The sequence below is a fragment of the Phyllobates terribilis genome, unplaced genomic scaffold, assembly GCF_046119375.1.
Source record: "Phyllobates terribilis strain yellow unplaced genomic scaffold, ASM4611937v1 Scaffold_2__4_contigs__length_985480577, whole genome shotgun sequence".
In the NCBI taxonomy this organism is placed as follows: Eukaryota; Metazoa; Chordata; class Amphibia; order Anura; family Dendrobatidae; genus Phyllobates; species Phyllobates terribilis.
In genome coordinates this window covers 877606617-877620519 of record NW_027362762.1, presented here as the reverse complement: position 1 = coordinate 877620519, position 13903 = coordinate 877606617, and positions in this window count along the sequence as shown.

Sequence of the window (13903 nt, the reverse complement as noted above, 5' to 3'; positions counted from 1 at the left end):
TTTTTGAGGGAGAGAAAGCTCCTGTCCAGCCTCTCACATGTGTATGTATGTATGTGCTCTGTGTATACATGTGTAGGTATGTGATCTGTATATACATGTGTCTGTATGTATGTGATCTGTGTATGCATGTCTGTCCGTATGTATGTGCTCTGTATATACGTCTGTCTATGTATGTACACATGTCTATATGTATGTATGTGCTCTGTGTATACATATACGTGTGTGTGTGTATGGGCTCGGTGTATACATGCATATGTGCTATGTGTGTTTGCTGTGTGTATACATACAGTGGGTATGGAAAGTATTCAGACCCCTTTAAATTTTTCACTCTTTGTTTCATTGCAGCCATTTGAAAAATTCTAAAAAGTTAATTTTTTTTCTCATTAAAGAACTCTCTGCACCGCATATTGACTGAAAAAAACAGAAATGTAGAAATTTTTGCAAATTTATTAAAAAAGAAAAACTGTAACATCACATGGTCATAAGTATTCAGACCCTTTGCTCAGACACTCATATTTAAATCACATGCTGTCCATTTCCTTGTGATCCTCCTTGAGATGGTTCTACTCCTTCATTGGAGTCCAGCTGTGTTTAATTAAACTGATAGGACTTGATTTGGAAAGGCACACACCTGTCTATATAAGACCTCACAGCTCACAATGCATATCAGACCAAATGAGAATCATGAGCTCAAAGGAACTGCCCAATGAGCTCAGAGACAGAATTGTGGCAAGGCACAGATCTGGCCAAGGTTGCAAACTAATTTCTGCATTTATCAAGGTTCCTAAAAGCACAGTGGCCTCCATAATCCTTAAATGGAAGAAGTTTGGGACCACCAGAAGTCTTCCTTGACCCGGCCGTCCAGCCAAACTGAGCAATTGTGGGAGAAGAGCCTTGGTGAGAGAGGTAAAGAAGAAAACCAAGATCACTGTGGCTGAGCTCCAGAGATGCAGTAGGGAGATGGGAGAAAGGTCCACAAAGTCAACTATCAGTGCAGCCCTCCACCAGTCGGGCCTTTATGGCAGGGTGGCCTCTCCTCAGTGCAAGATATATGAAAGCCCGCATAGAGCTTGTTTAAAAACACATGAAGGACTGCCAGACTATGAGAAATAAGATTCTCTAGTCTGATGAGATGAAGATAGAACTTTTTGGTGATAATTCTAAGCGATATGTGTGGAGCAAACCAGGCACTGCTCATCACCTGCCCAATACAATCCTAACAGTGAAACATGGTGATGGCAGCATCATACTATGGGGGTGTTTTTCAGCTGCAGGGACAGGACGACTGGTTGCAATTGAAGGAAACATGAATGCGGCCAACTACAGAGATATCCTGGATGAAAACCTCTTTCAGAGTTCTCTGGACCTCAGACTTGGCCGAAGGTTCACCTTCCAACAAGACAATGACCTTATGCACACAGCGAAAATAACTAAGGAGTGGCTTCAGAACAATTCTGTGACCATTCTTGACTGGCCCAGCCAGAGCTCTGACCTAAACCCAACTGAGGATCTCTGGAGAGACATGAAATTGGCTGTCCACCAACGTTCACCATCCAACTTGACAGAACTAGAGAGGATCTGCAAGGAAGAATGGCAGAGGATCCCCAAATCCAGGTGTGGAAAACTTGTTGCATCATTCCCAAGAAGACTCATGGCTGTACTAGCTCAAAAGGATGCTTCTACTCAATACTGAGCAAAGGGTCTGAATACTCTATGGAACGCTCGCTCTGTCTGCAATAAACTTTCCTACATTCACGATCTCTTTATCACTAACAAGCTTTCCTTCCTCGGCATCACTGAAACCTGGCTCACCCCCTCCGACACAGCCTCTCCTGCTGCACTTTCGTATGGTGGATTCCACCTCTCCCATACCCCCCGCCCCAACGGCAAGCACGGTGGAGGAATAGGTTTCCTCCTCTCAGAAAACTGCTCCTTCACCCATATCCCAATGCCGCCCGCAATTACTCTCCCATCTTTTGAAGTGCACTGCGTGCGCATCTACTCCCCATCCAACCTCCAACTGGCTGTCATCTACCGCCCCCCAGGATCAGCCACCACTTTCTTTGACCACTTCACCACCTGGCTACTTCATTTCCTCTCCGTTGACATTCCCACTATCCTCATGGGCGACTTTAACATCCCCATTGACACTTCCCTCTCAGCTGCCTCTAAGCTTCTATCCCTCAGTTCCTCCTTTGGTCTTACTCCGTGGTCTTCCACACCCACCCACAAAGATGACCACACACTGGACCTCATCTTCACCCGCCTCTGTTCCCTATCTAACCTCTCTAACTCACCTCTCCCTCTTTCTGACCACAACCTACTCACATTCTCTTCTCTCTCCTCCCCAGGGCAACAATCCCCACTCCACAAACTTGCATACCCTCGTAGAAATCTCAAACACCTTGACCTACACTCTCTCTCTGAATCCCTCCTCCCTCTTACAGACATTAGTTCCTTACATGATGCAGATGCTGCTTCCACTTTATACAACACCACAACAGCTGCAGCTCTCGATTCGGTCGCCCCCCTCATGCATACCAAGGCTCGCACAATCAACAGACAACCCTGGCACACCAGCCTAACTAAAGAGCTGTGACGGGCCTCCAGGGTTGCTGAACGTAGATGGAAAAGGTCCCACTCCCATGAGCACTTCATCGCATTCAAACAGTCCCTCACTACCTTCAAGTCCACACTCACTGCAGCAAAACAAACATACTTTGATTCTCTCATATCCTCCCTGTCTCACAACCCTAAACAACTATTCAACACCTTCAATTCTCTCCTCCGTCCCCCAGTGCCTCATCCCTCTCCTCTTATTTCAGCCGAAGACTTTGCCTCATTCTTCAAGCAGAAGATTGACACCATCAGACAAAGTTTTTGCCTAAAGCCCCCACCGCCCCTCCCCACACCTACTCAACCCTCCTCCTCCAAAACTACATTCTCCACCATTTCTGAAGATCAACTTTCCTCCTTACTCTCCAAATCACACCTCACCACCTGTAAACTTGACCCAATCCCGTCCCACCTCATCCCAAACCTTACCACTATCTTCATCCCAGCCCTAGCCCACCTCTTCAACCTGTCACTAACAACTGGTGTCTTCCCCTCATGCTTTAAACATGCCTCAATCACACCCATCCTCAAAAAGACCTCCCTTGACCCATCCTCTCTGACTAGCTATCGCCCCATATCACTTCTCCCCTATGCCTCAAAACTACTGGAACAACATTTCCATTTTGAACTGTCCTCCCACCTCTCCTCCTGCTCCCTCTTTGACTGCCTACAATCTGGTTTCCGACCACATCATTCTACTGAAACTGCACTGACTAAAGTCACAAACGACCTACTAACCGCCAAATCTAAGCGACACTACTCTGTCCTCCTCCTCCTAGACCTGTCATCTGCCTTTGACACAGTGGACCATTCCCTCTTACTCCAGACTCTCTCATCTCTCGGCATCACAGACTTGGCCCTATCCCGGATCTCCTCATACCTAACAGACCGGACATTCAGTGTCTCCCACTCACACACCACCTCTTCATCTCGCCCCCTATCTGTCGGTGTCCCCCAAGGTTCAGTTCTAGGACCCCTGCTCTTCTCCATCTACACCTTAGGCCTGGGACAGCTCATAGCGTCTCATGGGTTTCATTATCACCTCTATGCTGACGACACACAGATCTACCTCTCTGGACCCGATATCACCTCCTTATTAACCAAAATCCCACAATGTCTGTCTGCTATTTCATCCTTCTTCTCTGCCAGATTTCTAAAACTTAACATGGACAAAACAGAATTCATCATCTTTCCGCCATCTCATTCAACCCTCCCAACTGACCTATCTATCAACGTCAATGGCTGCCCACTCTCCCCAGTCCCTCAAGCTCGCTGCCTTGGGGTAACCCTGGACTCGGAACTCTCCTTCAAACCACATATCCAAGCCCTTTCCACTTCCTGCCGACTCCAACTCAAAAATATCTCCCGGATCCGCACATTCCTAAACCATGAATCTGCAAAAACACTAGTGCACGCCCTCATCATCTCCCGCCTTGACTACTGCAACCTCCTGCTCTGTGGCCTCCCCTCTAACACTCTCGCACCCCTCCAATCTATCATAAACTCTGCTGCTCGACTAATCAACCTGTCCCCCCGCTATTCCCTGGCCTCTCCTCTCTGTCAATCTCTTCACTGGCTCCCCATTGCTCAGAGACTCCAGTTCAAAACCCTAACCATGACATACAAAGCCATTCACAACCTGTCTCCTCCATATATCTCCGACCTAGTCTTCCGTTACATACCTGCACGCAAACTCCGATCCTCACAAGATCTCCTGCTCTACTCCCCTCTTATCTCCTCCTCCCACAACCGTATACAAGATTTCTCCTGTGCTTCGGCCCTACTCTGGAACTCTCTACCCCAACGTATCAAACTCTCGCCTACCGTGGAAACCTTCAAAAGGAACCTGAAGACCCACCTCTTCCGACAAGCCTACAGTAACCACCGCTCCACCATACCGCTGCATGACCAGCTCTACCCTCACCTACTGTATCCTCACCCATCCCTCGTAGATTGTGAGTCCTCGCGGGCAGGGTCCTCGCTCCTCCTGTACCAGTCGATGTCACATTGTGTTCAAGATTATTGTAATTGTTCTTGTATTATACCCCTTTTTCACATGTAAAGCGCCATGGAATAAGTGCCGCTATAATAATAATAAAAAAAAAATAATAATAATAATACTTATGACCATGTGATATTTCAGTTTTTCTATTTAAATAAATTTGCAAAAATTTCTACATTTCTGTTTTTTTCCAGTCAAGATGGTGTACAGAGTGTACTTTAATGAGAAAAATAATGAACTTTTTAGAATTTACCAAATGGCTGCAATGAAACAAAGAGTGAAAAATTTAAAGGGGTCTAAATACTTTCCGTACCCACTGTATGTGTGTGTAACATGCAGTGTTTGAGTATATAGAACCCACATTTATAAATCCCAGCAGAGCAGACGAGAGTTCATAGGTGTAAAAACGTCTGTTATCGCCCAACGAACAAGCAAACTCAAGCTACTCATTTATCGGGTGATTGGATTGTTTATGATGGAACAAAAATCATTGTTTTCTGCAGCACATCGCCCAATGAGACTTGCTGATGTGCTGCTGATAATACGATACTTTATAGGGACAGATTGATCTACTAGCGATCGTTCTGTGCCCATCATTCTCCCTCAACCAGTGTAAAAAGGCCAGGAAACAAGCACTGAACGACTTCAATATTCTCGATCACGCTCATTTAATGGCCTAAACTCAGCACATGTAAATGCTACCTAAATGTTTAAGTGTGATGGTGCAATATGTTAGCATTTAGGACCCACTTTAAACTTATGCCCAGGGCCCCACTTTGTCTAAAACTGGCCTTGCTGGTTTAAAGCATCTTCTGTCTTCTTCACCCTGCATTGGAACTTCCAGCTCAACCAAGCCTCTGACATTTTTGTGAACCATGCCATCGCTGAGCTGCCACTGATGTGTATCCCCAGAGGCAATAACTAAAGCTTGGGTGACGCACGTCGCAACGTTCTGATGTCATTATGTGTGCCATGACAGTATAGTGTGCAGTGGCATTAAAGTCCTGGTCGAACCAGAGGACCCAGACCTCTAAACCAGGTCAAAGAAGATGTTCATGATTAATGAGGAACATTACATTTGTGGCAAATTAGTTTGATAGAAAACATGTATATAACATTCACTTTCTGACTCCGGAGGGTGTGGACATGCCTGTCTGCCTCTCTGCTAGATTGTGGAGACAATACGGCGCCGGACTACTGGCAGCCCATTGCAGCAGCAGAAGCTTCTACTTTATTTTAGTTACAGTTTTGTTACAGTTATTTTATTTTATTATTTTATTACCTTCTCTGGATTGCAACGTTCCTGTATACTCGTCTATTGGGGATGGAAGATACAACACTTCCCACACTATCAACTGCTGCTGGGCACACAGCACGAGATCTGCACCTGGATCTTCTTCCACCACTTACAAGTCTCCTGCAGGTACAAACACTCTGGGGCACGCAATACGGACCATCTCAGCTAATGCTACTGAAGGATGCATGCTGCTACCCACAGCCTGTGACAGGGATACAGCCATATGTGAGCGGTGGAGGTCACTGTATACGATTTGCCATGGAGAGGACTGGTGTGACGGGTGGAAATAATGACGGGATGGTGGACCCTAGGTCTGTTGCTAAACGAGCAGTGTATTCTAGGGATCGTCTTCTGGAACTGCGCAGGATAAAGTCTTCTCCAGCAGTGGCAATACTGAATGTTCCACGGGAAATAAGGAGACCTTTCAGAGGCTGCAGAGCAGGCAAGAAGATCAAGTCCTGGAGGAGAAGGTTTAAACCAGTGGTCCCATCCATTATCATGGGTAACGTACGATCGCTGGGAAATAAGTCGGATGAACTGCTGGCTCTGAGTAAGACCCAGAAGGAGTTTAGGGAATGCAGTCTCATGTGCTTTACAGAAACCTGGCTGCATGAGGAGGTCCCAGATTCATGTGTCTCGGTACCAGGGTTTCAAATGGTTCGGGCTGATAGAGAGAGAGTTAGATGCGGCAAGAAAAAAGGTGGAGGAGTGATACTCTACATTAACAACAGATGGTGCAATCAGGGGCATGTAATTGTTAAGGAGAAACATTGCTGTCCAAATATTGAACTGTTAGCAGTGGGCCTCAGGCCTTACTATCTGCCTAGAGAATTCACTCTTGTTATTGTAGTTGTGATGTATATACCACCATCTGCGAACCCAGAGGCTGCTGGGGATGTGTTGTCAGGGGTGATGGCCCGGCTTCAGACTAAACACCCAAACTCTCTAACTGTAATTTCTGGGGATTTCAATCGAGTAAAGATCTCATCTGCAATACCAAAGTTCTATCAATATGTCAAATGTCCTACACGGGACAACAACACACTGGATCTCCTCTTTGCTAATGTTAAGAATGCTTATTCATCGGCTGCATTACCCCCCCTGGGGAAATCTGACCACAACCTCATACTATTGTCTCCTGCTTACCAACCAGACGTCCGCAAACAACCAGTGACAATTAAAAAGATAAGGAAGTGGTGTCCAGCAGCAGAGGAGGCGTTACAAGACTGCTTTGACTGTACAGACTGGGAGGTGTTGTGTACCATGAAAGAGAAATGTAATGTTAATGAGATTACTGGCAGAGTTACTGATTACATCAACTTCTGTATGGACATTGTAGTACCTGTTCAAGAGATTCGGTGTTATGCAAACAATAAGCCATGGATTACAAAAGAGTTGAAACATTTACTAAACATGAAAAAACTGGCTTTTAAAAGGAAGGACAAGGAGGCATTGAAAATTATACAGCGAGACCTAAAGGGGAAAATTAAGATTGCCCGTGAGGCATTCAGAGTTAAATTAGAAAATCAATTTGCACAAAAAAGCTCCAGAGAGGTGTGGGCTGGAATGAAGCTAGTGACTGGGTTTAAGGCAAGGTCGGAGCAGGGGGGTGGTGGACTTACAATGGCTAATGAAATGAATCAATTCTTCAATAGATTCAGCAATAAAGGTGCGGTAGCAGCAGGGAAGGGGGAGGAGGCCGGGGAACAACTAGCTAAATTAACAGGGGGTGAAATAGATCATTTCTCGGTCTCCAAAAATGACGTGAGGGACCAGTTTAGTAAGCTGGCCATTGGCAAAGCAGCAGGGCCTGACGGTCTCAGTCCACGTGTCCTCAGAGTGTGTGCAAATGAGTTATGTACTGTCTTCCAGCATCTCTTTAACCAGAGCTTACAATCAAAGAGAGTACCAGTGCTATGGAAGACTTCCTGCCTGGTGCCGATTCCCAAGACTACCTTCCCGGCTTCCCCGGGGGACTATAGACCGGTGGCCTTAACATCGCATGCGATGAAGTCCTTGGAGAGAATAGTACTTGCTCACTTGTGTCCGAGGGTGATGGCGCATACTGATGCTCTTCAGTTTGCGTACCGGCAGGGACTGGGTGTGGACGATGCTGTAGCGTCTCTGCTACAAACAGTACATTCCTTTTTGGACAATGATGGAACCACAGTGCGTGCTTTGTTCTTTGATTTCTCTAGTGCGTTCAACACATTACAGCCACTCTTACTGCGAGGAAAGTTGATTAAAATGGCGGTGGATGAGGGACTTGTGAATTGGATAATTGACTACCTGTCGGATAGGCCACAGTTTGTTAGGTGGGGGACGGCTACATCAGATAGTGTACTGAGCAGTGTCGGAGCCCCGCAGGGAACAGTGCTGTCGCCATTCCTCTTTACATTGTACACAGCTGACTTTCAGTATAAATCAGACCGTTGTCACCTCCAGAAGTACTCGGATGACTCTGTGATAGTTGGCGGTATTGGGAAGGACCAGGACGAAGAGGAATATAGAAGGGTGGTTGCGGACTTTGTAGTATGGTGCCAGGCTAACCATCTAGAACTAAATGTTAAGAAAACCAGGGAGTTGGTGATGAGCTATGGAAGGTGCAAGAAGGTATGCCTACCTGTTACCATTGACGGTCAGGATGTGGAGATGGTGGACAGTTTCAAATATTTGGGGGTTTACCTGGATAGCAAGCTAGACTGGAAGTGCCACATGGAGAAGGTCTACAAGAAGGGGATGAGTAGATTGTACTTCCTAAGGAAGTTAAGGTCTTTTAATGTGTGTGGCAAAATGCTTGAGGTGTTCTACCAATCCATTGTGGCTAGTGCCACCTTTGCGGCAATAATTTGCTGGGGTAACAGTGTGCGTGTTGCTGACGCCAACAAGCTCAACAAACTTATAAAGAAGGCTAGCGCGACGGTGGGCCTACAGCTTGGGACTTTTGAAGAGGTGGTAGAGGATAGGATTAAGAAGAAGTGCAGAGCTATAATGGGCAACAACACACACCCGCTTTATGAACTGTTTGCGAAACAGAAGAGCACATTCAGCAATCGCCTAATACAACTAAGGTGTAAAAAGGAAAAATACAGGAGATCGTTTGTTCCAACAGCTATGGGGGTGTTTAACAAATGTCTGAAAAGCAATGTCTAAAGCATTCCAAATGTTTTGTTATCATATGTGTCATGTTCGAGATCTGTGTTCTGCTGCTGTGATACCGCAATTTCCTCCGGGATAAATAAAGTATATCTTATCTTATCTTATCTTATCTTATCTTATATAAGTCACCATGTGTTTAATGACTTCATAAAATATTCCCTCCTCACAGTGATATGTATATTCTGCTGTATTGTAAAGTTCAATTGAAGCGCCATTACACTGTTACATATTATTGATTGACTTCTTTATTAACTTCATTCAAGGTGGGTTATGTAGAAGCTCCCATTAGAAGTCAGGGCAATAGCCCTAAAATGTGCCCCGATGATAATGATGACAAAGGGACTTTGACTCACGAAGAGTCAACCTTCAGCACTCAGGAGAGGAAAAACCCCCAGTGGAGGAAACCGCTAGGGAACCTTGGCTGAAGGACTGCCCTTCCCTTAGGCTGCAGATGTTCATTGATGAGAGCAGAGACCGAGCCCGGAATCTGTCTCATGGTGCAGCAGGTAAGTCACTCGATTTGTGATTATATCTAGCTGCAGAAAGTCTATCAAATGTTTTATCCACTGATGAGAACAGAGACCGAGTCCGGAATCTGTCTCATGTGCAGTAGGTATCTCACTTTATCTGTGAGTGCATCTAGCTGCGGAAAGTCCAGTAACTGTTGTATCCAGTGGTGGAGATCAGAGACCGAGTTTGGAATCTGTCTCGTGTGCAGTAGGGATCTCACTTTATCTGTGAGTGCATCTAGCTGCAGAAAGTCCAGTAAATGTCGTATCCAGTGGTTGAGTTCAGAGACCGATCCCGGAATCTGTCTTATGATGCAGAAGGAAACTCACTTGTTCTGTGAGTGCATCTAGCTGCAGAAAGTCTAGTAAATGTCGTATTCATTAAAGAGAACATAGACCGAGCCCGGAATTTGCCTCATGATGCAGTAGGTATCTCACATACTCTGTGAGTTCGTCTAGCTGCAGAAAGTCCAGTAAATGTCTTATCCAATGAAGAGGACAGAAACCAAGCCTGGAATCTGCCTCTTTGTGTTGATGTACAGTTGTCATCTCCAGCTGGATCCCATATTCATTGTGGGAACACAGCGAGACCCCGCACTGCCTCACCTGGAAAATATATGTTACAAAGTCAGCAAAAGAGTAAAGATTAATGTATGTATATGGCAACAGACTATAATGAGTTTGGCAACAGAAGAAGTTTACATGTTATCCATTATCTCTACATTATAATGCAGTACTATGTAATATATAGTGGGCATTATTTAATGTCTATGTTCAGGTATGTTCTACACCTTATCATTGCTGTGATAGGAATAGTACCCTGCTTATTATTTTTTTTGATCTTGTAGGATTAGATTACCTCTTACTACCAATCCCTCCCTCATGGTACATATGATAGATACATATACAGCCATATACAGCCATATACAGCACTCTACCCCGTTTCCTTTAACTCCTTGAAATAGCTGTGATGGTGAAATGACTGTCAGGGTTGGTACTACAGCATGTCTAAACGTACTTGGCACTGACATTGATATTGAGCACTTTTTATCGTGCCATCAGCTCTTGTGATTACATTTGCATTTTAAGCCAGTATTGCTGTATATGCATAATGTGATCATGATTAAATATTCATTTTATTGTTTTTGCCATTACCACCCACTCTACTTCGTGTGTTTAATTTGTTAGTCATGTGATCAGCCATTTTTTAAACTGTATATTGTGATTTATTAAAGATAATTTATATTGTATCACATTTGTGATTCAAGAATAACACCTATTCTCATGTAGTCCAGCAAGTCTTGGTTCACAGACTGATGATTTAACTTGTATAAAGAAATATAATGCTTTCAACGTTTAGGTCGTTAGTGCCCAATTTCTAATTATTTAGCCTATTGGCTGTTAATACTAAAATATAACATATATCATAAAACATACACATAAGCACTAAGAACTTACATTTGGTTTTGGCTGGCATAAGCCAGAAGTTCCTGAAAGACAATCTTCATGAGGAGGTTAGTTTTCTCAATGTCTTTGTCCAGGTCAAGATCTTTATCAAAATTTTGAGGAGGCAGAGTAGTAGATGGAGAAGGATTCAGAGGAGGAGGTGGAATCTGTTCTCTGTCCTCTTGTTCTGAAAAAGACAGTGGTTATAAGATTAGTTGTTCATTAATGGACATTGATTCTACTGTCAGTCTGGGGTCGGAGAGCCGGAAAATACTGGAAATTGCTTTAACTGAAATTCAATAATAAATTGCTTTTAATAGTAGATTTTAATTTATGCATGTTATGTAAATTAGAAGAAGAGATGATATTCATGGTACTAATCCACAAAGAAAAAATGAGCTTACTGTTAGAGGAGACGATCACATCCTCATATGGGTCCATATTGATTATGACATAGTGGGGACCACTAGAGATGTTGGTGTCTGTGTGGACATCGCTCTCTTCAGCCATGGGTCCATGAGGAGCGTCATCATTTATAATGGTTGTTTCATCCTCATGTTCTCCTGTAAAACAAAACAGTGAAATCAGCATTTCAAAAGACAAAACTTCTATGTTTCTTCTAGATTGTTTGCTTTAACTGCAATTCAAAAATAAATTGCTTTTAACGGTAGATTTTATTTTATGCCTGTTATGTAAATTAGAAGAAGAGATGATATTTATGGTAGTAAGTATTCTACTTATCCACATGAAGAAAAAATAAACTTACTGTCAAAAGAGATGACCACATCCTCATCTGGGTCCATATTGATGACTATGTAACCGGGTCCAGGCGTAGAGATGTTGGTGTTTTCCAGGACATCTCTGTTTTCGGCCATGGGTCCACGAGGAACATCGTCATTTACAGTATTTATTTCACCCTCTTCTTCTCCTGTAATGTTGAACATTGAAATTAGCATTAATAAAATTAAAGTTTCTATATATTTGTTAAAGAATATTAATATTATACAGGTTTTATAACCTTTACATTTTATAATAAAGTAATGAAAATAGAAGGATCAACTTTCTACTTTTAGAGCTTTTTTTTATAAAGAAGTTTTTCTATTAAGCACTTGTTATGAAAGCCCAAGAACTTACTGTCAGAGGAGATGATCACATCCTCATATGGGTCCATATTGATTATGACATAGTGGGGGCCACTAGAGATGTTGGTGTCTGTGTGGACATCGCTCTCTTCAGCCATGGGTCCATGAGGGGCTTCATAATTTATAATGGTTGTTTCATCCTCATGTTCTCCTGTAACACAGAACAGTGAAATCAGCATTTCAAAAGGAAAAACTTCTATTTGTTTCTTCTAGATTGTTTCCTCTATGTCTACGGTACATTCACTTGTAAAATCTATTAACCCCTTCAAGACATGGTGATTTTCTGTTTGTTTGTTTTCCCTCTCCTTAGTTATAACTTTTTTATTTTTCCATCAGTATAGCCGCATGAGGGCTTGTTTTCTGCAGAATGAATTGTACTTTTGAATGGCAGCATTCATTCTACCACATACTGTACTGGAAAACAAGAAAAACATTCCAAGTGTGTTGAAATTGCAAAAATAGTGCAATTCCACAATTGTTTTTTTTTTATTTTTTTATTTACCATATTTAGTTTATGGTAAAAGAGATCTGGCAATATGATTCTCTAGTTCAGTACAATTATGCAGATACCAAACATGTATAGTTTTTTTTTTTTTTTTTTACTTAAAGGGGTTTTCCCACGAACAAAGTACATTTCAATCAATAGATCTTGGAATAATAATCATTTCCACAATTGGATGTGTTAAAAAAAATGCTGAGATAAACTTATAAATGTGCCCCAGCTGTGTACTGTGTAATGGCTGTGTCTGACCGTATAGGAACACGGTCTGATCATACCACATCTCCTGGGCAGGGGAGGAAGCAAAACAGTATACAGACATTACAGCAGGGGATCGCAGCTGATTTTTTTTGTGAGGCAAAATATTTAATTACTTGTTTTTAAGCAATGTTTTACCTCAAAGAAAGAATCAGCTGTGATCCCCGGCTGTCCTGTCTGTCTCCTGCCCAGGAGATGTGGTATGATCAGACCATGTTCCTGCACAGTCAGACACAGCCATTACACAGTACACAGCAGGGGCACATTTATAAGATTATCTCAGCACAGGAACATTTTTTTTGATCTCATCCAATTGTGGAAATTATTATTATTCAAAGATCTATTGATTAAAATGTTGATTAAAATTAACTTTGTTCCAGGCACAACCCCTTTAAGTGGTAAAAAAAAATCGGAAACTAAAAAAAAAAATACTTTTGTCACCATTTTCCCGAGACCCATGACATTTTCATTTTTCGGGATACGGGGCCAGGTGAGGACTTTTAGCGATCTGAGCTGACGTTTTTACTGATACAGTTTTGGGGTAGATATGATGTTTTGATCGCCTCTTATTGCATTTTATTGCAATGTTGTGGTGGCCAAAAAAATTTAATTTTGATTTTTTTCTCATTACGCCATATACTGATCGGAATAATTTACTTTGTATTGTGATAGATTGGACTTTTACAATTGCAGCAATATCAAATATGTGTATATTGTTTTATTTTTAATAGGGCAATAGGGGGTGATTTGAACTTTTGTGTTTTTTTTTTACTGTATTTGTTGAAGCTGCGATCATCCGATCATCAGCAATGCTATGTATAGTAAAAATCACTGTCTCCTATCAATGCCAGCCACGGCTGGCTTTCACAGGAGGATCGTAATGACAGACACAGACGGCTGTCATGACAAGCAATTGGCACGCCACGATCACATCATGAGCGTGACGATGGGCGCACATAATGTCCGGTCTCCCTT